This window comes from Thalassophryne amazonica, chromosome 7 (assembly GCF_902500255.1).
Source record: "Thalassophryne amazonica chromosome 7, fThaAma1.1, whole genome shotgun sequence".
NCBI lineage: Eukaryota > Metazoa > Chordata > Actinopteri > Batrachoidiformes > Batrachoididae > Thalassophryne > Thalassophryne amazonica.
In genome coordinates this window covers 114,172,467-114,196,966 of record NC_047109.1, presented here as the reverse complement: position 1 = coordinate 114,196,966, position 24,500 = coordinate 114,172,467, and the positions used below count along the sequence as shown (strand labels likewise).

Sequence of the window (24,500 nt, the reverse complement as noted above, 5' to 3'; positions counted from 1 at the left end):
TAGGTAAAAAGCAATAATTACAAAGGCAATCATTAGAGCTTGTTCTGTATCTCGCCTAACGACAAAAACATCCCATGTTGAAAAGTGTTTTTTAATTCTTTGCTTTGGCCCCTTTGTGTTGATTCACCTAAAAATAAACTCAAAGGGGAAAATATACACACTTATTGGTAACAAAGTAACAAATAATCTCATTCAGTTTCTTAAAGTATGTGTTGTGGTGTAGGTTCCAGCCCCCGTGACCCTTAATTGGAGTAAGCGGGTACAGAAAATGAACTAATGCTTTTTTGAAGTAATTACATCAGATTACATCCTTCATTTTCACAAAATATTCTGTTAATAGGTTCATTATAACAAGTTGAAATTCTACCTTCATAGAAGAATTTGTGAACAAACAATTGACGTCTTGACCGAGATGACCGGAGTTTTGGTAATCCTCATTTTACTTTTTTAAACCTTTACACTTGACGCTCCAGAGACGTCTAACCTCGCTCATGAATGTTTACCTTTTATCGTCATTTGCAGCGATATTGAACGTTATAAACTGGAAGGACGTCTAAGGGACTGTACTGTGTCCTCATGGGAAAAAAAACAACCCAAATCCTCATAATTAATGGGTTTTCAAACCTTCTCATAACAGTGGTAACCAGGGCAGTTAGCCAGATCCTCTAAAGCATCTGAGCCCTTTGAGCCCTGATCCACTAGACAACAGTTCTATCAGCTGCTATGCTTTTGTCTGAAGTGGAGAGAAAAGAAAAAAAAAAACAAAACAAAACATCAGCTTCTAAAATAGTTAAATGTTTTCACTTTAGATACAAAGATCAAACACGATTTTACTTTGTCACCAACAGTATTTTTTTTTAAATAAAAACCGCTCAGTTTGCTCTTATAGACCTCCAGAGACATGTGAAATTATCACATCAGGCTCAGTTCAGTTTCTGTTTTGTCTCAGAATGATTTCATAGCTTGATGAGATATCGTTAGAAAATTTAAGGATTCTAATTTGAGATTTTTTTGTGTGTGTCTTTTTGTTCTGGAGGCAGCAGACATGAGAAATAAGCAATCGTCTTATTTTGGTTTTATACAAACCTCAGTGTTGTCTCAGAGAAATAAATCAAACTTCTGATATCTCGTTTCGAATTTCCATTTCCTCTGAGGAGTCACATTCAAACCAAACTCTCCTCTCAGATACAGAAATGTTGAATTACAATCCTGCAAATTGTGCAAGACTCAGGTCACTTAGAAAAACGTGTGTAAAAACACTTCATGTGCCCATATACTGTCCAAACACCTCAATGTTGCCAAAGAAAGTCTTCACATTTTTGTCATCTACTCTTTCCGGAGCTGCTCAAACATAACAAATATTACTCAGGACTCTGAGGAAGATGTGACTTTCACATCGAAACGTCAGTCCCGTTGAACATTTTTTTCTTTCAGCACCTTATTAAAAAGTTTTGGCACTTATTTCTGTGCTGCACCAGTTATTTCTTTTTTACAAATTGGTCCTGCCTGGTTGCATCAGATTTGTTTGTGCTGTGCAGAAGCGCGGTGAACTCTTTGTTTTTGCATAACAAATATTACCTATTCCAAGATTGAAAAATTACTATTAAAACATAGCTCCCCTTCTTTTTTTTGCAGATTCACAATAAATTGAGTGGTACCCCAATGAAACCAGGTCAGAATTTATCTGAGACTCTATTCCTTTTTTTTTTTTTTTTTTAATAAAAGTTGATTCATCAAAAGTGTTTCTTGGAATGTTAAATTTTAAAAGTGTCTGTTACACCCCTTGTGCCCCCCCCCCCCCCCCCCACACACACACACACTAGCCTTTATTCCACATATTTACATCTTTGTCATAAATTTAGGTGAAATTTTGCATTATTGGTTGAGTAATGTTGCTAAGAAACCAATCAACAGATGTGCTAAACAGACAACCTCTGTTGAATGTAAAATAAAACCAACAACATTTACAATTTTTTCTGAATCAAACAGGTCACATATGGTGTTTGGCTGAATTTCAAATGACAAAATGTATACACTTTATAAAAACTACCAAGGTACAAAAAACCTTTTCCACTTGATTATAACTAACAATTGAAAAGTAGATTTCTAGTCCCCCCCCCCCCCACCACACACAAAAAATTAAATAAAATCAAAACAAAAACTAAATGCACGACTAATCACTAACTTGCAGATGATGCATTTTAGAAAAAAAGTAATAATAAATAAATAAATAAATAATTTTACTTCATAATATACACACACATTACATCTGCAAATAGATAAAAATAAATTAAACAAACCCTGGAAGCTTTCAAGTGCCGAACAAAATATAAAATATAAACTTACCCAATAAATGTGTGCTTTCATGTAAAGGATTTTTATACATCCAATAACAGAGCATTTTTAGACAAACATAAAAACAGAATAGAGTAAAGAAATACAGTGTCGCAACAGAAATAAATTAGAAGTATAGCTGTAAATAAAAAAGAGAAACTCACCCACTGTGACAGAGCAGCGTTGATGCCTCGGATCTGTCAGCTACCTGATATGTGCCGCCTTTAATTTACTACATCAATAACGCCACTGTGGAAACACCGCCACATTGATAGATGGAGACTTTCTGCATTTACTTCGCTCCAATGTGTCAATTCCTACGAGCATAGAGATTTTTTTTTCCCCCACACAAATAAAAGTAGCTTCTCCATCATCTCTCAGGAGGCTCTGCAGCGACTGCTTCATTCTTACTCTGAGAGCTTGTTTTTAGGGCACTTGTGTTTCCACTTAATAGGCACCAAGATTCTACTCAAGCAATTAGTCACTAGGATGGTTACAAGTAAACGTGCGGTATGTCTTAGGGACGCACAAGTCTGACAATATACTATCGCTCAATGTCTGTCCATACCAAGAACGCTTTAAAAACAAGAAAAACTATTTTAAACTTGTTTATTTTTAAGAATAGATTAGAAATAAAATGTTAAAATGTATCCAAAGTCACATAACTAAGTAAAAATTATTTCTTGGCTACACAAATACATTTCTACACCAACACACAAAGCCAGTATTTAGTGACCCAGCAGAGGCTTGTGTGTTCACTCACTTTTATAGTTCACCACTGGGGGCAGTGTTCCATACAGTACCAAAGATTGCTGCATTCAAGCCCCCAAAGAAGGCAGGGAGCTTGTAGCATGTTACTGTGTCATCACTTGAGTATTACCTACTGCTGACTAATGACTGAAAAGTGACACTGATATAATCGTCATCAACATCATTTTTCTGGTTCTTATGCTGGATCCGTTCTTGACTTAATGTATTAAATGGTAAAATAGTCAAAACCATCTTGAGAACTATATGTATATTTTTTCCAATAAATTAAAAACACCTTGAAAGTATCAGGGAGCTGATGGACACCATAACATAAAAGTGCAATATACGGTACATGTCTGTAATGGTATTTTTTGACTATATATATACACACACACACACCAATCAATCAAATACTGTACATTGATCAGGATCATCTAAGCTTCATGTTTTCTTTGACCTTTGACCAAACTATTCCAAAATTTAAATCACCTCTAGATATTTATCCAAGCAATATTCCCACCAGGTTTGAAGAACATCTGTCCAGGTACACAAGTTAATGTCCACAGACACACCAGTGAAAGCAACACCCTGCTCTCGCGGCTTTACCAACGCACGAGGTAATTAGACGGGCTGACTCCTCCCATCATATAACATTTGGCTGTTTTGTCATTACCCACAATGCTGTGTTGCACCACACTACAAAACAGTGCGAAATCAATGGTACATTCTGACATGTTTCTCTCTGATATAGTACGCAAATTCACATTTTCAGTGCCAATATTACAAGAGCTTTCAGGAATTCGACTTCAAGATGGGCAAATGTTTGGATACTGCAACTGGACACGGCATGGCAAACTGCAACCGTCATCTTTTTTTCCAGTACATTTGTTTGAGTACTCAGGACAAACAGTGCCAAACCAGAAGTCTGCCAACAATCTTGCACACATGTGCCACAGTGAACGCCAAATTGCATTATGGGTTATGGCGAAACACTGAAAATGCATTGTATCCCAAAATTTTAAGAGAGAAACAAATACAATCATTTATAAAGGTTCACAAAAACGTTGTCAACACAAAGATTGATAAGATTTAGCTTGAATCTATAAAGCTTGATTAGATTCCCACCTGTGGCCTTTCTGTGTGGAGTTTGCATGTTCTCCCCGTGTTTGGTTAGGTGAATTGGAAAACTTACTTGTTCAGGGCTCCCTTGTAAAAGAGATCTTGATCTAAATGTTTCCAAAAATAAATAGTCAAACTTTACTAATTTTTGGGCCACTGAGAATGAGAGTTCATTGATTTTCTATACCAGCTTTCTACAATTAATGGTCACACGGGGGGGGGGGGGGGGGGGGTGTCTATCCCAGCAGTCCCAGGGAAGTGTTATGAAGTGTTACAGAGAGAACAGGTAAAATATATTATATGAAACAATCAGGTGAATGTGAAAAGACCCGTTTATGATTTGTCATGAAAACTTATACAAAATAATTATGTAAGATGTAAAATGCAAAAACTTGTCGACCAGTGTACTCAAAAACAAAAATAAAATACATTCATTCCTAAAAAATTCTGTCCATTTTCAGTTAACGTTTCTCTGTTCATAAGCAACATCTTGCAAAAGTAACTAATATGAGATCACTATGACTGTTTGTCAGCTGTGGTGTTACACAACAAAATGACACAACACTGCAGAGTACAGTAGGTTATTTAGATTGTCATTTTGTTGTGTGAGTGCAGATCGTCAGTTTATCTGGATTTATATAATGCCTGAATAGATCTTTGTATGTCATGTGATATGGATCATTCTTCCCATTTGCCATTGTGTTCCATTGACCGTGCAATTTTGGTTCCACGTTTTGTACCATTGCACAGTGCCACAACCGCATGTGCTCACACTAGCGGCGCCAGCACTTAGCTTAAAAGCATGGTAGAATTTATTAAGGGTGTTCATACTTGTAACACATACACAACAAAATAAATAAAAAATTAACAGTATGGTGTAAGCTGTCTGGAGGAATTTGCAGTATTCGCTCCTACGTCTCGACCTGAAGTACAAGCACTGTCGAACAACATGGTCAGGATTGTTAGGCGTTATATAAAACAAATAATGAGTAACAAATAATGAATGTTTTGTTTGAGTATGTGAGATTGTCATGTTTTTCATTCATGCAACAGAAAGAATATTTCATCAGGTGAAAGATTTTCTTACACTGCACTCAAACATTCATTATTTGCATAATATTTGCAGATGGTGCATTTATGTACCAGAGTTTCACATGTAGTTGCAATATAATAAGTTGAGTGTTACAGATTTTAATTATGTGACTTTTTGACTGGCCAAAATATTTTCTGAAGGACTAGTTTGCTATGACAGATTTCAGATTGCATGGATTTCATAGTGAAACATGGCGTATGCTCAAACCCAGAAACTGTCGTACGAACAAAAATATGCATATGAATCAAAGTGTGCATACACATGGATCCAAGCACATTTCATTTGTACATCACAATTAATGTGGAATTGAGCGCACATGCAGAAGTGCCAAACTCCTCCCTTTCTATGGCCCTATTTAAATATGCATATTCATGTAAATAGGCCCTGGGAATCCTCAATCTGTCAGGTCAGTCAACATGAACACTGAAAATAAATTATACTGAGTGTGTGCTATAGATGACTGGACATGACGTGGAGACATGCAGGGACAGTTTATTTGGTACCATGTCACACGGACTAACATGAATCGGAAAAAAGTTAGTGGGAACGTGTGTGTGTGGCCATAAACGCTGTGGGCTCAGAGCAGTGCACACACACACACTGAAGTAAATAAAAGGCAGTGTGTGACATCCATAACTTTATGCACGCATTTGACAAATACTGAACACAGGGAGACAATCGGAGGCCTGTTAAGAAGCTCTGCAGCTCTAGTTTCACCATCAAGAAAAAAAAATGAATAAAAACAAAAATATATATTTGAATGCGCACATGCCCAAGTGTGCCAGCGCTGTTTTCATTCAGAACAATTACACAAATAATCTATTTCCTCACTGGGCAACCACCCATTGCACACCGTGTCAGCCTCTAGCCTGTTCCCAACCCAACCCAATGCATTCGCACATCACATATGTATGATTTGAACACTGATTAAATTAAATTGTTTCCTATTAACCAAAACAAAGCAATCATGTGATGGCGTCTTTATAGCAATGCGTGTGCAGTCAATAGCTCCGATTACATTCAGGAAACCAGCTCTCGCTGCAAATTGTGCTTTAATGCTGGAATGTGATGTACCTGGATAAAATTTGGATGATTGTGTTCCAGACAGCTGGCATGGCTTGGCTCAAGGTTGACTGGCACACACCTGACCGATCAGCCAGCTCCTGTTGCCAGGAAGACCAGCGTGGTCAGCACCTGTGTGGGTACAGACAACTCCTGGCTTCTCACCGTACTGCGCTCTGGACTGGCCACAGTTCTGCGAGCAACTCCAGTAACAGTGGCCTTGGTAAATGCAAATTTTCTTCTGAGCCAATTATTGTCACTTGCAAGTACGTAAATCCTTGTGTTCCCTGAATACACACTCATGTTGGATTGCACCATTTGCAAGGTCCTCTAACAATGCTAATGCAGCCACTGTTTGTGCCATTTTACGTATCACTTTGCACATGCTTTTCTATCCATCCATATAATTGCAAACACGCAGGTGTGTTAAATGTTCATTAGTGTGTCTCTGATGACTTCATGTTTTCACACTGTTAATAGTTTCCCAGTATCACCTCTACATGTTGCAGTGGAACAATAGCTGTAGAAACATGTGTACGTCAGCCATGAACTTGGCTTGGCGCATCACACATTTCCACGGTCATTTCACTTTTGAAAACTTGACACGTGAGGTGCACATGCACAGTTGCATGGTGGAGTCGTCGAGTTGAGCTCACCCACCAAAGAAATTCCACATAAGTTTTGCCTTTACATAAAAATACAGTAACGTGTCTTTTCAATTAAAAAAAAAGTAAAGACTTGCGTGTTCACGCTGTCTTTAAAGCAGAATATTGTGGTTAGATAACAGGGAATTCAGCTTGACAGGGAGATGTGCATGTGCAATTGTGCAGTAAAGAGAGGCAGCTAAATTCAACGAGGGGAGGTGTTAAAGTCCGGGGTCGAGAGAACTGCGCATGCACAGTTGCACGGTGGAGATCCTCTTAATGGGTAGCTCATCTCGTCGGGACAGCACCCCTGAGAGAACTATATAGTGCCACCAATAGTCCTGGGGTGGTAAAGCAATGGGCAAAGTGTGACCAAAATAACGTGAACACACCTTCACTCTGTGCTAAGGTCACAAATTTCTACCTTAATGTTTCTTTCCAAAACTTGCTTAAGTGATACTTTTGTGCAATAGAGGATTTGAAGCCACTTTAGAGCAGCAGATACACACACACACACACGATGCCTCTTAAGTGGAATATCACTTCAAACAAAGAACAAACTATTACAAATTGCAATTACTTTTGCTGAAATGTGTATAAAACACACACACACACACACTCGCAGGAGCTACGCTTGTGAACTCGTGTGTGTGTGTGTGTGTGTGTGTGTGTGTGTGTGTGTGTGTGTGTGTGTGTGTGTCACCTTTTAGTGGAAAATTACAGCTCTTTCAACAATTCCTCAGTTGGAATCCAGCCTAAAGTGGATTTTATCTGCAGATCACAATTTTGTTCATGCGCCGTTTTAATGGGCACACCCGCAGAGACCAAGAACACACTTCTCCAGTCATAAATGTATAACTGCTCGGGAAATCATCGGCTTATTGTTAGCGCCGCGACTGACGGCTTTTTGACGCGGCAACATTCAACCAACACTTTTGTGCATCGGTATCACTGAAAACAAATTGTCATCTTGCCCCATTTCACCACTCCCCTTTTGTGTTTGAGCTTAGTGGAAGGCTTTTTAGAGACTGAAAGGGAAACAGCAAGAGATAAGTGCAGAGTGGATTTCTGAGGGAAAATAAAGTCAGCAGAAGTTTTCTTTATGATGAAGAAAAACAAACAAAAGGCAGCAGACGTGGCGGTGAGCGAGAGCAAAGGATGTGAGGTGATGTTTGAAGCAATGCATTTTAGATTTGAGTGGGAGAACATCACACACACACACACACACACACACACACACACACACACACACACACACACACACACACACACACACACACACACACACACACACACACACACACAGGATCAGCTCAGATGCGATAAATGGCCAAGTGTGAATTTTGCAGCTAATATTTGCAGCAGAGTCACGGAGTGGGACAGTTTGCACAGATGGTGGCCATCCTCAGTCAACATTCAAATAAAAACAAAATGAGTGTCTCCTTCTGTGTCCGGCTATTTCCCGCACAGTGGAGATAAAAGGACGGGGTGTAAAAGTGTTTAAGTAGGCACGAGTAGTTAAAAAAAAAAAAAAAGGGTAAAAACAGGCTGGCCATTCACTGCTTGTGCAGTCCTTTCTGCCTTGTTGAGCTTTATTAAATTCCGTCGTTCTGGCTCCTTTTGTCAGCTTCTTCTCATGCGGAACTGGGATTCTTTTCCTTTTTCTGCTGCTGAGGGTGTCCAGGCCCAAAGAATGTCTTAGTGGTGACAGGACGGTGTCCCGGTAAGAATTCGGCTGAGCTGAATTGTGTTGACAAATCTGTGCAGTTTGGTATCAAACAGCACAGATTCTTTGTTTAATTAAGATTCTGGGACTGAAATGTGATACAATAACTTAAAAAGGCACATTTGGTGCACACTTTATACAGTTAGTTTTGCCATGTTAAATTAACACCGCCCCATTCAAACATGTTAAGTCAATAATATAAATTGGCGGCAGAAACACATTTCACCTGGGGGGGCTGAGCGAAAACACCACCACAAAACACTGTTGGCATGAAGAACTGATGAAAGGAAAGAGCTGGATTTTAGAGTGTGTGTTATTGTATTTATTAATTTTATTCATTTCCATTGTACAGCACTTTATTTCACCCATTGGTTCAGCATGTTAGGAGTATTTTATGTCTATTGGTTGTAGACATTTCTGTATTGCTTTTGTCATTTAATACTTTGGGATATTAAGAATAAAGTTTGAAGCTGATGCACTCTCAAGTGTTATTTTGATCAATTTAAAATGTTTTTTTTTATTTACTTGACTTTTTTAAAATTACATTTTTAAATTTCTCAAAGTGGAGGACCTAACAGATGTTTCAGCTCCCCACATAGCTAACCATGGCGGGGGGGGGGGGACTCCCCCTCTTTCCAAATATATGCTGTGATGTATATTAAAGAAAAAAAAACTCCAAACACAACACGCACTGTGACCCTTTTTGAATGTGAACATATACACTCACAGCAGAGTTAATTTGTTCATTTGTCTGTGCAACACTTAGAGTGTAGTTGGGTTTCACGGCATAAAAAGCAGAATAAAGGCGCACCACATCCCATTTTGTCGCACTCCTCTTTTTTAAATGTTGGGTGTGCTAAAATGAGTAAAACGTTTTTCCTTTGGCACACATGAACAAAGACAGCATTTTTAGTTAATAGTTTGTAAACTTTATTATTGCAACTAATAAACTATAGTAACTCCTTAAAAAATTACTGCATTTTTATTTACATATATCAATGTAGCCATTTAACACATTTTCCAATATGTAACAACTGTTAAATCAAAACACCGTTTTCATCGTTGAGGGTTTTTTGTTTTTTGTTTTTTGTTTTTTTTTAAGAAAGGAAGCACATGAAGAAACATACAAAAAAAAAAAAACAGACATCTGCAGCTCTGATGTAACCTTAAGTCGAGGGGGAAAAAAAGATTTTGTGTGATGTGTAGTTTTATGAATTTTTGTGTTTCTCCAATGAAATCCAACAACGTACAAATCAGCGTCATTAAGTAATTCACTCTTTAGGTAAAATAGTTTGCAGAAAGTTGATAATACTAATAATAATAAAAAATAATGATAATAATAATAAATTAATGACTAATTGATTGCAGATATATTCAGACATTTTAATTATGACAAAAACAGACTTCTTGGAATTTGCCGAAATTTTGCAACATGAACAAATTCATAGAGGGACTGAACATTTCTGCAAACATAACCAAGTGCACTTTAACAATAAACAGATTGTTGAAATGACTTCAGACAACTTTATTGATCCCAAAAAAGGGCAATCAAAATGCAGCACACATTTGAGCAAAATGTAATTTTTGTATTTAATTTTGGAAAAACAGGTATTAAAATATGGTGAAATGTAATTTCTCTGCCATTATTTTCTTCTGACTTTTGTTAAAAAAAGAAATATGAATAAATATGAATCATTGGGACTCCACTCCCCCTCATCCAAGACATTGTCCACAGACGATGCCTAGCCAGAGCTCACCAGATCCTCTCCGACCTCACCCACTCCCACCATGGACTGTTCTCCCTGCTGGCTTCTGGCAGGACGTTCTGCAGCATGCACTGCAGAACAGCCAAATTCAAAAACAGTTATTTTCCACTGACCATCAGACTGTTAAACGCCACTTAACCCCACTTCTCTGCCCTCCTCCAGACTGTTGGTACTGTTTGAAGAAAACTTGAGTTCAATACTCACACACACACACACACTCATTGTCAACCACTTAGTCCAATTAAAGGTCGCGGGGGGCTGGAGCCTATCCCAGTAGTCAGAGCGCGAGGCGGGGTACACCCAGGACAGGACGCCAGTCTGTCACAGGGCCACAAACAGACAAACAAACACACTCAGACAATTTAAAGATCCTAACCCATGTGGGAGGAAACGGGAGCAGCCGGAGGAAACCCACGCAAACAGGAAGAACATGCAAACTCCATACAGAAAGGCCACAGGTGGAAACTGAACCCAATGATCTTCTCACTGTGAGGCAACAGTGCTAACCACTAAGCCACCGCACTGCCCGAGTTCAATACTATTTGTGCAATATTCCAGACACTGCTGCTAACTATATATTTATTTTTAATACTTCTTTTAAATTTAGCTATATTTGCACTAATACGAGGTCTGTCCATAAAGTATCGTACCTTTTTATTTTTTTTTAAACTATATTGATTTGATTCATATGTTTTCACGTCAGACAAGCTTGAACCCTTGTGCGCATGCGTGCGTTTTTCCACGCCTGTCGGTGACATCATTCACCTGTGACCATGCCTTGTGGAAGGAGTGGTCCCGCCCCATCGTCGGATTTTCATTGTCTGGAAATGGCGGAATGATTTGGGGTTTTTTCCATCAGAATTTTTTCAGAAGCTGTTAGAGACTGGCACCTGGAAACTATTCGAAAAATTTATCTGGCTTTCGGTGAAAATTTTACGGGCTTCACAGAGAATAATGTCTGTTAGTACAGCTTTATGGACCCCTTTAAGGACGCACCGCGCTCAGCGTGCTGCGCTCCGAGCTGCAACGACACGGCACAAGCCACCAGACCATTTCTGAGCTGATGGCTCTGTGGATATGAGACCGTCGTGTGCTCTTTCTCTGGTTATCACAAGAGCTGGACATCAGCCATTTTCCGGCAGATTTCACTTTTAACAAGAGATTTTGTCATGGAAAGCCGCATGGAGGCTTCACACGTCTCGACCGATTCGCTTTGGAAGCGAGTCTAAGGAACACCTCCATTTCGGCGTGTCAGAGGACAAGTTTGGACATGTCTATCTCGGCTTTCAATGCTTACCAGTCCAGTAAGTATCAGTGAAATTGTGGAGAGCTGGACATGTCCAAACTTGTCCTCTGACATGCTGAAACGGAGGTGTTCCTTTGTCTCACTTCCAAAGCGAATCGGTCTTTACGCGCGAAGCCTCTGCGCGGCTTTCCATGACAAAATCTCTTGTTAAAAGTGAAATCTGCCGGAAAATGGCTGATGTCCAGCTCTTGTGATAACCAGAGAAAGAGCACACGACGGTCTCGTATCCATAGAGCCATCAGCTCAGAAATGGTCCGGTGGCTTGTGCCGTGTCGTCGCAGCTCGGAGCACGGCGCGCTGAGCGTCCTTAAAGGGGTCCATAAAGCTGTACTAACAGACCTTATTCTCTGTGAAGCCTGTAAAATTTTCACCAAAAGCCAGATACATTTTTCGAATAGTTTCCAGGTGCCAGTCTCTAACAGCTTCTGAAAAAATTCTGATGGAAAAAAAACCCAAATCATTCCGCCATTTCCAGACAATGAAAATCCGACGATGGGGTGGGACCACTCCTTCCACAAGGCGTGGTCACAGGTGAATGACGTCACCGACAGGCGTGGAAAAACTCACGCATGTGCACAAGGGTTCAAGCTTGTCTGATGTGAAAACATGTGAATCAAATCCATATAGCTTTAAAAAAAATAAAAAGGTACGATACTTTATGGACAGACCTCGTTTATATATATATATATATATATATATATATATATATATATATATACACACCTTGTTTCAGCTTTTGCTGTGTACTCTGCTAGCCAAGCAACGACCTTTCGTTGCCAGTCACTGTTGCATTTTTGTGCAATGACAAAAAAATTCTAAGTTTAAGTCTAATCAGTGTAGCCTCATATATATATACATACATACATACATACACCAGAGCTGTGAGACATGTTGGGTGATTAAATCCTTCCTTTGTCAGAGAAGATGACTTTAGAATGTTTGCAGAGTGATCACTTGATGTGTGGTCAAGAATTATCTTACTGTCATGTTGAAAAACATCTAATTTGTTATTGCAGAAGTGCTTTGACACTGGCACTGTGTAATCTGGTCCTGGTCCAGTGGACCAGGACCAGATTACACAGTAATTATACTCTTCCACTTTAAGTCCTCCTCCTGTGAGGAGTTCAAGTCTCTTCTGTGCCATCCTCAGGGTGGGCGCTCAAACACATGGGTATACTCGACCAACAAACCTGAATAGACTGTCTTCTGGCTTTGACTATAACCGAGACCAAAACCTTTGACTTGTAGAAAGTCCTGAGCTATTTATTGATAACTACAGTGAAACTGATCAAGAGCGCAGACCCCTGCCAAGACAGAGTCTCCCTTTTGTTCCTCGCTGTGCTGAAACTTCCCGTAACATGGAATCAGTGGGAGATATAGAATAAATAAAGGGGCAATCAGGAGACCAACAAGGCTTTTAGATGCACTGATCCCAACCAGCAGCCTCTAAAACACACATCTGATGAAGAGATTTTCATTGGTTATATGTAGGTATCAGGATCAACATGGAACACCAATGGTCAAAGATGCCTTTAAAAAAAAAAAAAACAGGATCCAAAATGACATTTAATTGGCCAGTGACTGGTCAGAGAGTACACAGTGCACCACCTTGTTATAGTCACCATACGAGGGAATTAATAAGAATAAGATCAACTTTGTTTATCCTGAAGGAAATGATTTTGCCAGTGCCGAAACATTGACAGTAAACAGTTTTTTTTAAGACATTTGCACAAGATGTTCAGACCACATAACTAAGTAACTGAAAACTTTGAATAACTCGGTTAATTATGTATTCATCCTGCGGGGCTGGGGGGTGGGTGGGATTATACAGTCTGATTGCCACAGGTAGGAAAGACCTCCTGTGGCGTTCTGTGGTGCACCTCGGTGGTCTCAGTATGTGGCTGAAGGTGCTCTGACAGGATGTGGTAAGCAGGGGGTGGGAGGTGTTGTCCAGGATGCTGAGCAGTTTCCTCAACATCCTCCTTCTGACTCCTCGACCACAGACTCTCAACTCAACCCCCAGGGCAGAGCCAGCTCTCCTGATGAGCTTGTTGAGTCTGTTTTCCCTTGAATTCACTTGGGTCCTGGATGGCAACCACCCAAGCAAACAACAATCCATAGTACCTGCTGCAACCAGGTGAAATATGAGCATAGCCTTGATCATTTCCAGTAGCTGGGGTCATCAAAACTGAGACACCTGCATGCTGGATCATGGACAGAAATGTGCCACATGAAAAAATGCTGACTGAGGGACCAGCTATACCAGGATTAAGGTTTCTGAATAATTCTGGTGATAAACCAGTAAATTGGGGGGGGGGGGGGGGGGGCAGCCCCTGAGCTCCACTGGCACAGGTACATACCCAACGATTCCATAACATGAAGCGCGTACAAATACAATCATCACTAATCAGGAATCCAGACCATCACAGAGCACACTTCCCCAGCTCAGACCAGTAACCATTTACAGCTTGGTGGATTGAGACGATACAGAAGAAGAGTCTTGTCCAAGGACAAGTGTAAAAACAAACCCAGGTCTACATATGGGGAGTTCCAGGTACTGTGAGCTGTCCAGCTCCATGGCGTCGTCCCAGGGACAGCCCGGCTAATGGATATGAAAAACGTCCAATCTGGGAGGTTTGAGTCACTATCGTCCTCTATGGACAGCAGTGTCTTGCAGCGTCTCCAGGGACACGTCTGACTGATGTTTGTCTTTCATCTTTCCAGCTTTAATCTTGCAATACACACATTTCATAATCCTAAAAAATTAAAATCTATAATCACATCAACCCCAGAGTTTCCCACCTATGATGCAAAATATCATTTCTTCTGTATTAAAAGAATAAGAGTGAGTTTTTTTGTTTTTTTTTAATCGAGTGATCACATTGTGGAAAAACAGACAAAAGGACAGAAAACTGCTCTTTGGTAAAACAGATTGTGAAGTGACATTCAGAGAAATCGTGGCGGACTCACTCACGGCCGTCGCCATCCGCCGAGCAGCCAAACAAACAGCTGAGCGAGACAAAGTGCAATCACTGACCTTTGTTCAAAGAAGCCATCTAATCTGTTTCCACTTTACTTAATTAGAAAAAGCAGAGGGATTTTTAATGTGCACAGTGTTAATGGGAAACAGCTCGCAGGTGCTAATTAAAACGAAAAAATCTCTTTGGTAACCGAGTCCATTAATCTATATGTTCATCCATCACAAAGTTGTGAGTCATCTCTCACTGGCTGGAGATGGTTTATTCAGATTATTTGTTTAAAGTTTGGTTTTATGCCTACAATAATTCATATTCTGGCATCAGTGTGTTTGAGGGTCTGGACTTCATGGAACATGTTAAGCGCAGTGATTTAAACTTTTTCCTGCACGCAGACGATTAATCGCTGCTTCACATGTTCGATGTGGGAGCCGGGAAGGGTGAACGTGTGTGTGGGTGGGTGGGTGTGTGCCCGCCCTTGAGGTGGCAAAAACATTCATTTCCTCTGATGGGTGAATGAGCTGCTGTGTAGGAAAAAGAGAAAAAAAGAATTTGTGGGTGTAAAATCTCTGCATGTTTGATGGACAGCAGGAGCCTGAAGCAGCGGCGGCTCCAGCAGCTTTTCTTTGTGGGGCTGCAGTTAGATCCTTTTCTAGCTGGGTAACATTCAGACCTGTTTTTCCCCAAAGCGGCTCATCTTGGACAGACGTCAGAACTCAGTCCAGCTCAAGCCGTGTGTTTGTGGATCTGGACATCACAGCACACCTAGAAGATTTTCTTGGTGACAAGGCGCCACAGAGAAAAGCTGCATTCATATGATGGGAGTAAGCAGCAGACTGAAAACCAGATGTTTCATTGTTTTCAGTGAAATGTTGACTGAAAAATTCTGCCACCTCTGGCTGTGACTGTGGCAGCGCTTGCTGTCAAAAGTTAAAAATTTTAAACTTTTGCTTCTTACCACAGCAACAAGGACAAACAGGATGCTGTGGTATCTTTAATGAAGGAGGAAAAACAGTGAGACATGGATTATTTAAGTGCAGAGAGTCACCTGGTTTTAAACAGGTAAAGTCCCATTGGCATCTCACTCATTTTTTCTTGGGGTTGCCACAGCAGATCAGAGGTAAAACTTGACTGGGCACAAGTTTTACCCCGGATATACTTACTTATTCTTCATACTGGAGAATGGGCGGTGGTGGATTAAAATGGGAACCTTCCCCGTTGGAAACAAGCGCACTTAATAGTTTGTTCACAACCCCTGCTGTCTCATTTTAAATATGTAAACATCAATAATTTGTAATATTTCAGTAGTTATAACCTCAGAAAAGTTAGCTTTTTAACCTGCCATCTAAGCCAGGCTTTCCTGTTAACATAATCGTGTAAAATGCTAAAATTCTATCTTTGAATTAAGTACGAGGTCTGTTAGAAACGTATCCGACCTTTTTATTTTTTTCAAAAACCTGAATCACGTGTGCTTGCATGAGCCAACCTTGAACCTTCGTGCACATACATGATTTCTTTCATGCCTGTCGGTTGCACCATTTGCTTGTAAGCAGCCTTTGTGTGAGGATGGATGGAGTCTCTTGTCGTTTCTTCTTTGCAAGGAAATGGCGGAACAACTGGAGCAGCGCGACTGCATCAAATTTTGGAAGAAACTGGGCGACAGCCGGGTGGAAACCATTCGGATTATTCAGATGTCTTTCGGTGATGATCCTGTGGGCATCACACAGATTAAGGAGCGGTACAACCGGTTTAAAGACGTCCACACAACGGTGGAGAGCGCGCCGCGCTCCGGGTGGCCATCAACATGCTGAAATGACCAGATCATTCCAAAGTGAATGCTGTGGTGATGTGGGACCATCGTGTGACTATCCAAGAAATTGTGGAAGAGGTGGGCATCAGCACTTTTTCGGCACATTCCACTGTGACAGAAGATTTTGCCATGAAAAGAGTTGCAGCGAAATTCATCGGCACGAAGCTGATGGCGCAGCAAAAGCACCTCCGTGTTGAAGTCTCACAGGACATGCCCTGACATGCCCAGCTCGTCCACAATTTCTTGGATAGTCACACGACTGAAAAGCCACGAAATGAACGTCTGAATCTTCTGAATGGTGGAACAGCTGGGCATGTCACAACATGTCCTGTGAGGCTTCAACACGGAGGCACTTTTGCTGCGCCATCAGCTTCGTGCCAAAGCCATCGGCATGAATTATGGCAAAATTAAAAGCGCGAGTGTGGTGAGTGATTTTAAGTTCAATGCAAGCACATAATATAATTGTAAATACGTTAAAAATAGATGGATGACAAGAAAATGAAAGCACTTATTTCCATTATGGTCCATTTAAAAATCAACTGACAAAAATAGAAGTAGAAACAGTAATCGTAATAGTAACCATAATAATAATGTGTATATGATAAGAACCTTAGTCAATTTATAAATACATTAAGACAGTAAAGTAACAAAGAAATTACATAATTAACGTGAAATAAAAGGGTTGAGGTCTGAGGTTCTAAAAACATTGTGGACTCGCCCGCCATTCCAACCTCAGAAACTTTGCATAATTTATTACCACCCTTGAAAAATGTCAGCGACCTATTTTACAAACACTACCCAATCTAGAGCCCGTGGATCCCCACGGGCAACACGCTAGTATTTATATAAACCAGAGTAACATGAAAAGACCTTCGTTTGTGATTTAACATGAAAACTCAATGATCAACAATATACAGTAACTTTGTAGATGTAAAGTGTAAAAACCTAAATATCATGATACACTAGATAATCAACTGCTTATTGTCATATTTGAATTCAGTCAAAATCCATAATAAACAGCAGATTTTATTTCTGAAGCAGACAACTAATAATTTGTCTACCAGTGAAATCAGATCTTGAAAACACTCGTTCCAAAACTAGCACCAAAGATTCCCCGGGGGGGGAGGTTGGATGAACCAAAAGAAAGGTTCCCATTAAAAAACAAAAAATGTGTTAATGTTTTAAAAACTAAACAAAAAACTTGGGAATCATTGTTCCAGCTGACATTTGGTGGTACGGTGTCAGACTTCTACTGGTATTGATCATAATTCCATTCTCTCTCACACACACACACACACACACACACACACACACACTGCAAACCTCCAGTGTGTGTGTGTAACACAGATTATCGTTTCCTCCGTGGTAGCGGGCGTCAGCGGCTGAGCTCACCGTCGTGTCATGCACCCCAAACCACATTAAAGTGCTCGTCGTTGGCTGGCGTGTGGTCGGCCTCTCCGGGGCGGAAGGGGACAGGGGAAACAAATTAACTTTCTTGACCTTGGCCCAAGTTTCCTTTCCACTCTTCACCCCCCGTCATCCCCCTCACCTCCCCATCCGTCATGTGGCCACTTCAAGGGTCAGTAGGACGACAGCCAGCCTCTGGTGTCTGCCGCAGTGACGATGTGGTCAGACGGATGGCTCAGACACCCAGCGTGCATCATGGGAGTTGAAGATTAGCAGCTCAGTTTATATTCTAAAAATTAGCTGAATGTCATAAGATACCGTTCACATGGGTCATTCTGAAGAATTTAAGGATAGTTCTGTTTGTATGGAAAGTGTTTGGTTTTAAACAGGCGTCACTGTGACATGATCTTCAAGGTCACCTGGACCTGAATGTCTACGCGGATTCTTCAGACATACAAGACTATCTGAGTTCATCTACAATGTCCACAGAACCGCCAACTGACCTTCGCCAAAAACCCAATTCCAGAAATTGTCTTTTATCCACATCTGATGATTTTATTTATTCAGTCATAGGATCACAGTAACAGTATTTAATCATAATCCTCCACCAGATTTAAGGCCAGAAAGAAGATTTAGAAGTTGGACAACTGGACAACTAGTTGCATTAGTAGATGACCTGACAAATCAACTCATAAGTCAGAATATTTTATGGAGGACAGCGATCAAGTTAGAAGCAACAGCCACCAGCAGCCGACACTACTTTCAGTTGAAGGCTTTAAATAAACCATCTTGCTCCTCATAGCACCACAAACATAATTTCCATGTACTTCACTCTGTTAATGCCATGTTTTCAGCTTTGGAATTCACCGATTAAATTTGACCTTATTCACTGATTGTCAAGATTAGTCAACAAGTCTTACCCGACTAGTCAGTAGGGTAGTGTGTCACTGAACTACGACTGATGGCAAGTAGTTGGAGACACAAATTTGTGAGTGATACACAAAATGATGACAATTTTCGACTTGGAATTACACCGATCTCTATTCGCAATTTTGTTGGACTCACAGGAGTCCCGGGGCAGTTTGCACCCGACTCACAGCCAGAATGTCAAAATTCTCATTTTTGTCTCCAACAGTGTTGCCACAGTTAGTTGAAAAATTACTTTATTAGTTACCTTATACAGTTACTTCATTAGCAGCTTTATGCAATTACTTTATTAACAGCTGCCGACAACTTGTAACTAATAAGGTAACTACTAATCTAACTTCTAACTGATCTAACTCAGTAAAGTAACTAAAAGGCAAAGTAACAGTTAATTTTGAGTACTCAATTTTGAAAAATAACCAAGTTAGATTACTAGTTACATTCAGCAGCTACTGACACGTTGTCCACAGCTGCTAATTAAGTAACTGTACAAGTAACTGCAAAATGTAACTAAAAATAATTAATAAAAGTAGCTTTTCAAAGTTACTAAGACAACACTGGTCTACAATCAGTCACAGTTTAGTTTCTTAGGTCACGAACCTCTCAAAAAGTTGCCGCGCATTCAAGATGTCACCATTTTGAAAGAAAACTTGTTGCATGAATTTTTTGAACATGTTCAAAATACCAGTGACAAAAGTAAGGCCCTGTGACTCATACGAGGAAATTGCGAACCCTCGTGAACATTTACAGACATTTTGGAAACTCTCTTGCGGATGCCGTTTGTAATTTGTCACCAACAGTTGCAGCCCAGTGAGATATTACCCTTCATGATTTTCATTCATCAGTCCAACCCGAAACAGAAATATACTCCATCTGTGCTTCAGTCACACTTTGTGCACATGATTATTTGAATAATGATTTTGAATTTTAGCCAAAGCAAGTTATCAGATTTCATTAAGACCTAAGGACCGCCCACTTTATCCAGTAACTGTTAGAATGCATTTACCTACTTCAGCTGTACATTTTTTTGGTCAAATTATCAGCCGACTCCTCCACAGTCCTTCCATAACACCAACCAACCAACCGAGAATTATAAACCTCCAACTTTACAATTTAAAATTACAACAGCCAATATTACATTTGCACAAACCCCAACATGGTAAAGTGATTACATCAGCAACAGCTTTTTTGTGGGTTTATTTAGAAATAAAAGTATCAGAACACAAACGACGTGAATATCTTCCAATTAATGAAAGTGATCAAACCAACGCTCATCCTATGAACTGGATGGAACGCTACAAGTAACCAGCGGTGATACTTACCGTACCGGTGTGCAGTCTTGTCACTTAGTGGCAATATTACATGGGCTAGTGTCTCCAGATGATTAATTTTAGGAAGAAGCCTAAGGCTAAGCTACAAATTGCCAATAAAAACCCAAAAACTAACAGGTCTACCATGATAACTCTGCTACCAATGCGGTTCGCAATTTGACCAAAACCTCATATTGACCAGTAAAACAGTTGTGATCAACAGGTATGAGTGACTTCATATTTAGTTTAAAACATGCATTACTCAACTATACATGGACCCTGAAAGCGACATGTATTGCTGACAAGTGTTTTTGATCTAAACTCAGACGCTGTGCACACAGAGATACATCAGCCCTCTGATGACTCAATAATTTTCGTGAAGCTTTGAAACTGTGCAACACAGGAAGAAACCAACACAGGTCCACATAATGAGTCAGATACAGAAACTTAATATTGTTAAATGTATTTTCATAAAGTTTACTCATGTACTCTCCACTTTTTTGCGAGGGGTGGTAAATGGTAAATGGACTGCATATGGTAGCATAACAAAAACACACACTTATGTACTGTTATGGCCAAGAGGACCAGAACACATGATCAGAATGGCACAATGATGGTCAAATTGGAAAAAAAAAAGTTTAAATTTTGTGTATTGTGCTTTGTAAATGCAAACCTTCTAGTTTTCTCTACCAAGAAGCTAAAATTTTTCTGCAAGATATCACGGACATGAATGGATGTCTGTGATATTAGTGAAGTTGTTCATGTAGGCCGTGGCTCAAGGTCAATAATGCTTTTTCTCTGCTCTACTACAAATTACACTAAGATTGTTAAAAAAATGTATTAGTCACATTTTTAAAGTGTATATTTTCTCTGGTGGTGTGGCCTCTGTCTGTGCCTTTGGCTATAGGTGTGAGGAGAATCCTTTCAGTTGTACATATTGAATTGCAACACCAACAGGCAAATCTAATTCTGCCAGTTCATACCAAAGCACGTCCGCGAGCATCGCTGTTCAGCCCGAGAGCAAGAATAACCCGGCATGTCTGCGGGGGGAAGAGGCAGCACTATATTAATGCTCATACTCGCCATTGATCTACAAGGACTCCTTAATCTGGCAGCCAGCTTCATCCTGTGTATATTTCATAATGTGATATGTTGTGTGTCGATAACGCTGCCACGGACCTACACTTACTCATGCTGGCTCACAGCATTTATTGATTCCAGAGTGAAGCAAACATGTCTTTAACACGCGGCCGTGTCACTCCTCGCAGATTTAACAAAATTGTGAAGCAGAGGTCGTGTTATCAGACACAGTAATGACAGAAATCAATGGTTAACATAACAGCATATCATCTGCAAAGATAATAACAGGCTGCAAAATTCACAGGTTAAAAAAAGAAGCCATCTCTGTGGTTAAAGGAAAGGAGACGCGTGTTATTTGTTCACTGCTTTCATCTCCGGGCGTGTGGGATTATTCATTTGGTGTATGATTCAGCTGCCGTTCTGGGAATGGATGATAAAAAAAAAGTACATACAATAAAATGACTCAGGGCCACGTCCTTGTCAGTGAACTCAATTGACCATATCCTCATGACTAAACAGGAACTTATGCCAGAGCAACTTCCTTCAGTTTTAAGTGCAGCCTACCAAGTATAATATATATATATATGCACAAGCGATTCTTAATGCCAAAATACATAAATGTTAGTGTTTTCCTCAGGATGTGTCATTGTAAAAAAAAAAAAAAAAGCTTGTGAAATTCAGTTCAAACATTGATGTTCAGTATTACAAAAAATGGGTTTTTGATTTTTAATTTGTTAAATATTTATTGTTTGATAGTGTATTTTATTTCATTATATTATACAGCACTTCTAAAAACTTGACTTACTCTGATGTAATTTTTAACAAGCATCAAAACTGCTCACTGAAGGCCTGATTTGTAAAACTTTGGAGCCATTTCTTAAAAACACACACACACCAAAAACAAGTAGAAATTCTATACAAACTATAGGGCAGCTACAGAGGTAAAGCTACATGGTTGTACATACAAAATGATAAAATTATAACAATTAAAAAAAAAAAAGACAACATAAGAACAATCAACACAACTCATGTTGAACAAAAAAACCAAACTGTCCAAACAGCTGAGGACTGGTTTTATACTGAGCTTGTGATTGATGATGCTGGGCAGGTGTGTGTCACTGTACAGGTGAACATAATCAGGACATGAGCAGAGCTGGTGTAAATGTTTAAATAAAAGGAATAGTAGATGTAAAAATAAAAATGAAACACACACAAAAAGAAAAAAAAGCAAATGTAACAATATTTAAGGCACATATATACACTCTGTGAGTGGTTTTAAGAAATGATGAAAATGCACTGAATGAAGTGTTTCTGTATTGTAGACACAAATAAGTAACCTGATTATATGAAATGTGGAACAGATATCAGTTGGTCCCTGTTTCCAATGTGAATTCCAATTGAATTGCAGTCACAGTAAATTATTATCGTTAGTCTACAGCAGGTGTTTTGGTTTCTGGTTCAAATCCCACTCCTGCCACATTTCTCCATGTAATGTGGCGTTGCGTCAGGAAGGGCATCCGGCGTAAAACCTGTGCCAATTCAACATGCAGATCCACCTTGTATTTGCTGTGGCGACCCCGAGTGCAAACAAGGGAGCAGCCGAAGGGCCTTACTTACAGTTTACAGCAGGTGTTTTATTTTGAAAATCCACTGGATTCATTAATGCCAGTCATATGTTGGCTGCATTGTCTCCTCTGGGTCAGAAGAGAGTTATTGCCCAAGTTTTTTGGGGTCTTGTTCACAAGTGGAGATAAGTTGGAGCGTAAGACTTGACAGAGGTATTGATACGGCATCTGAGATCTTACAGATAATGTACAGGACCATTGTGGTGAAGAAAGAGCTGAGCCAGAAGGCCAGGCTCTTGAACTACCAGTCAATTTATGCTCCTATCCTCACCTACACTCATGAACTTTGGGCAGTGATCCCAGATTTCTCCATCCTATGCAGTATGTGAGCTGACACTCTGGGGCAGGGTAAGATGCTCAACTATTCGGGAGAGATTCAGAGTAGAGCTGCTGCTTCTTCACATCAAAAGGTGCAAGGTGAGGTGATTCCGGCATGTGGTGAGGATGGTTATCTCCCTCAGGGGGTCTTCCAGGTACGCCAAACTCGGAGGAGTCCCCCAGGGAAGACCTAGGACATGGTGGAGGAATTATATTTCTTGGGAACACCTTGGGATTCTCCAGGAAGTGTTAGATGACTTGGCCAAGGATATGGAAGTGTGAGGAGCTGATTGGTCTACCTCCAAACCCTGGTAAGCAGCAGAAAATGAATGTTCGCTTCCTGTCTGCCTTGAACTCCTCTATACAGTTTGATGTCTTAGTCTATCTATGACAGATTGCTTTTCAAATCTGTGCACATATATATTAAAAAATATATGAAGAGATCAGATGCAAAAACCTGTAACTCCAAAAACCACTAAATTTGAGTTCAGGGTAACATGCACGGGGCTGCGTTGGTAACTGTAAAGTAAGTCCCTTTGGCTCCTCCCTTGTTTCATTCAGGGTCTTCAGAGCCAAGCCAAGGTGGATCTGCATGTTGATTTGGCACAAGTTTTACACTGGGTGCCCTTCCCACATTACACAGAGAATGGGCAGGGGTGGGCTTGAACCATGAACCTTCTGCACTAGAAACTACTGTCAGCATGCAAAATATTATAGAATTTGAACAAATCATTCATTCATGTTCTGTTCCCACATATCCCAATAAAGCCCAACCCAGTGGGTCATTGGGTGAAAGGCAGGATACACGCTAGAAAGGATGTGAGTCTATTGCATGGCCATATTTGGGCTCGGGCAAGGGCCATGACCCCATTCCTGAGACAGTTACATAGTTAAGCAATCAAGAAATCAATTCAATTAATCAATTCAAAAAACTCTGCCAGGGTGATAAATGTATGTATGTATGTATATACAGTGAGGAAAATAAGTATTTGAACACCCTGCGGTTTTGCAAGTTCTCCCACTTAGAAATCATGGAGGAGTCTGAAATTTTCATCTTAGGTGCATGTCCACTGTGAGAGACATAATCTAAAATAAATAAATAAATAAATAAAATCCAGAAATCACAATGTATGATTTTTTAAATAATTTATTTGTATGTTACTGCTGCAAATAAGTATTTGAACACCTACCAACCAGCAAGAATTCTGGCTCTCAAAGACCTGTTAATTCTTCTTTAAGAAGCCCTCTTAT

General features: G+C 40.0%; 1 long non-coding RNA gene across 1 annotated transcript in view; it reads right to left on the bottom strand.

Moving 5' to 3' along the window:
- Positions 1-629: 629 nt before the first annotated feature.
- LOC117514793 overlaps positions 630-24,500 on the bottom strand; it is a 93,760-nt gene continuing 69,889 nt past the window's right edge. The window contains exon 3 of the long non-coding RNA XR_004561961.1: positions 630-718. This is a non-coding gene — a long non-coding RNA (uncharacterized LOC117514793). The remainder of the gene's footprint in view (positions 719-24,500) is intronic.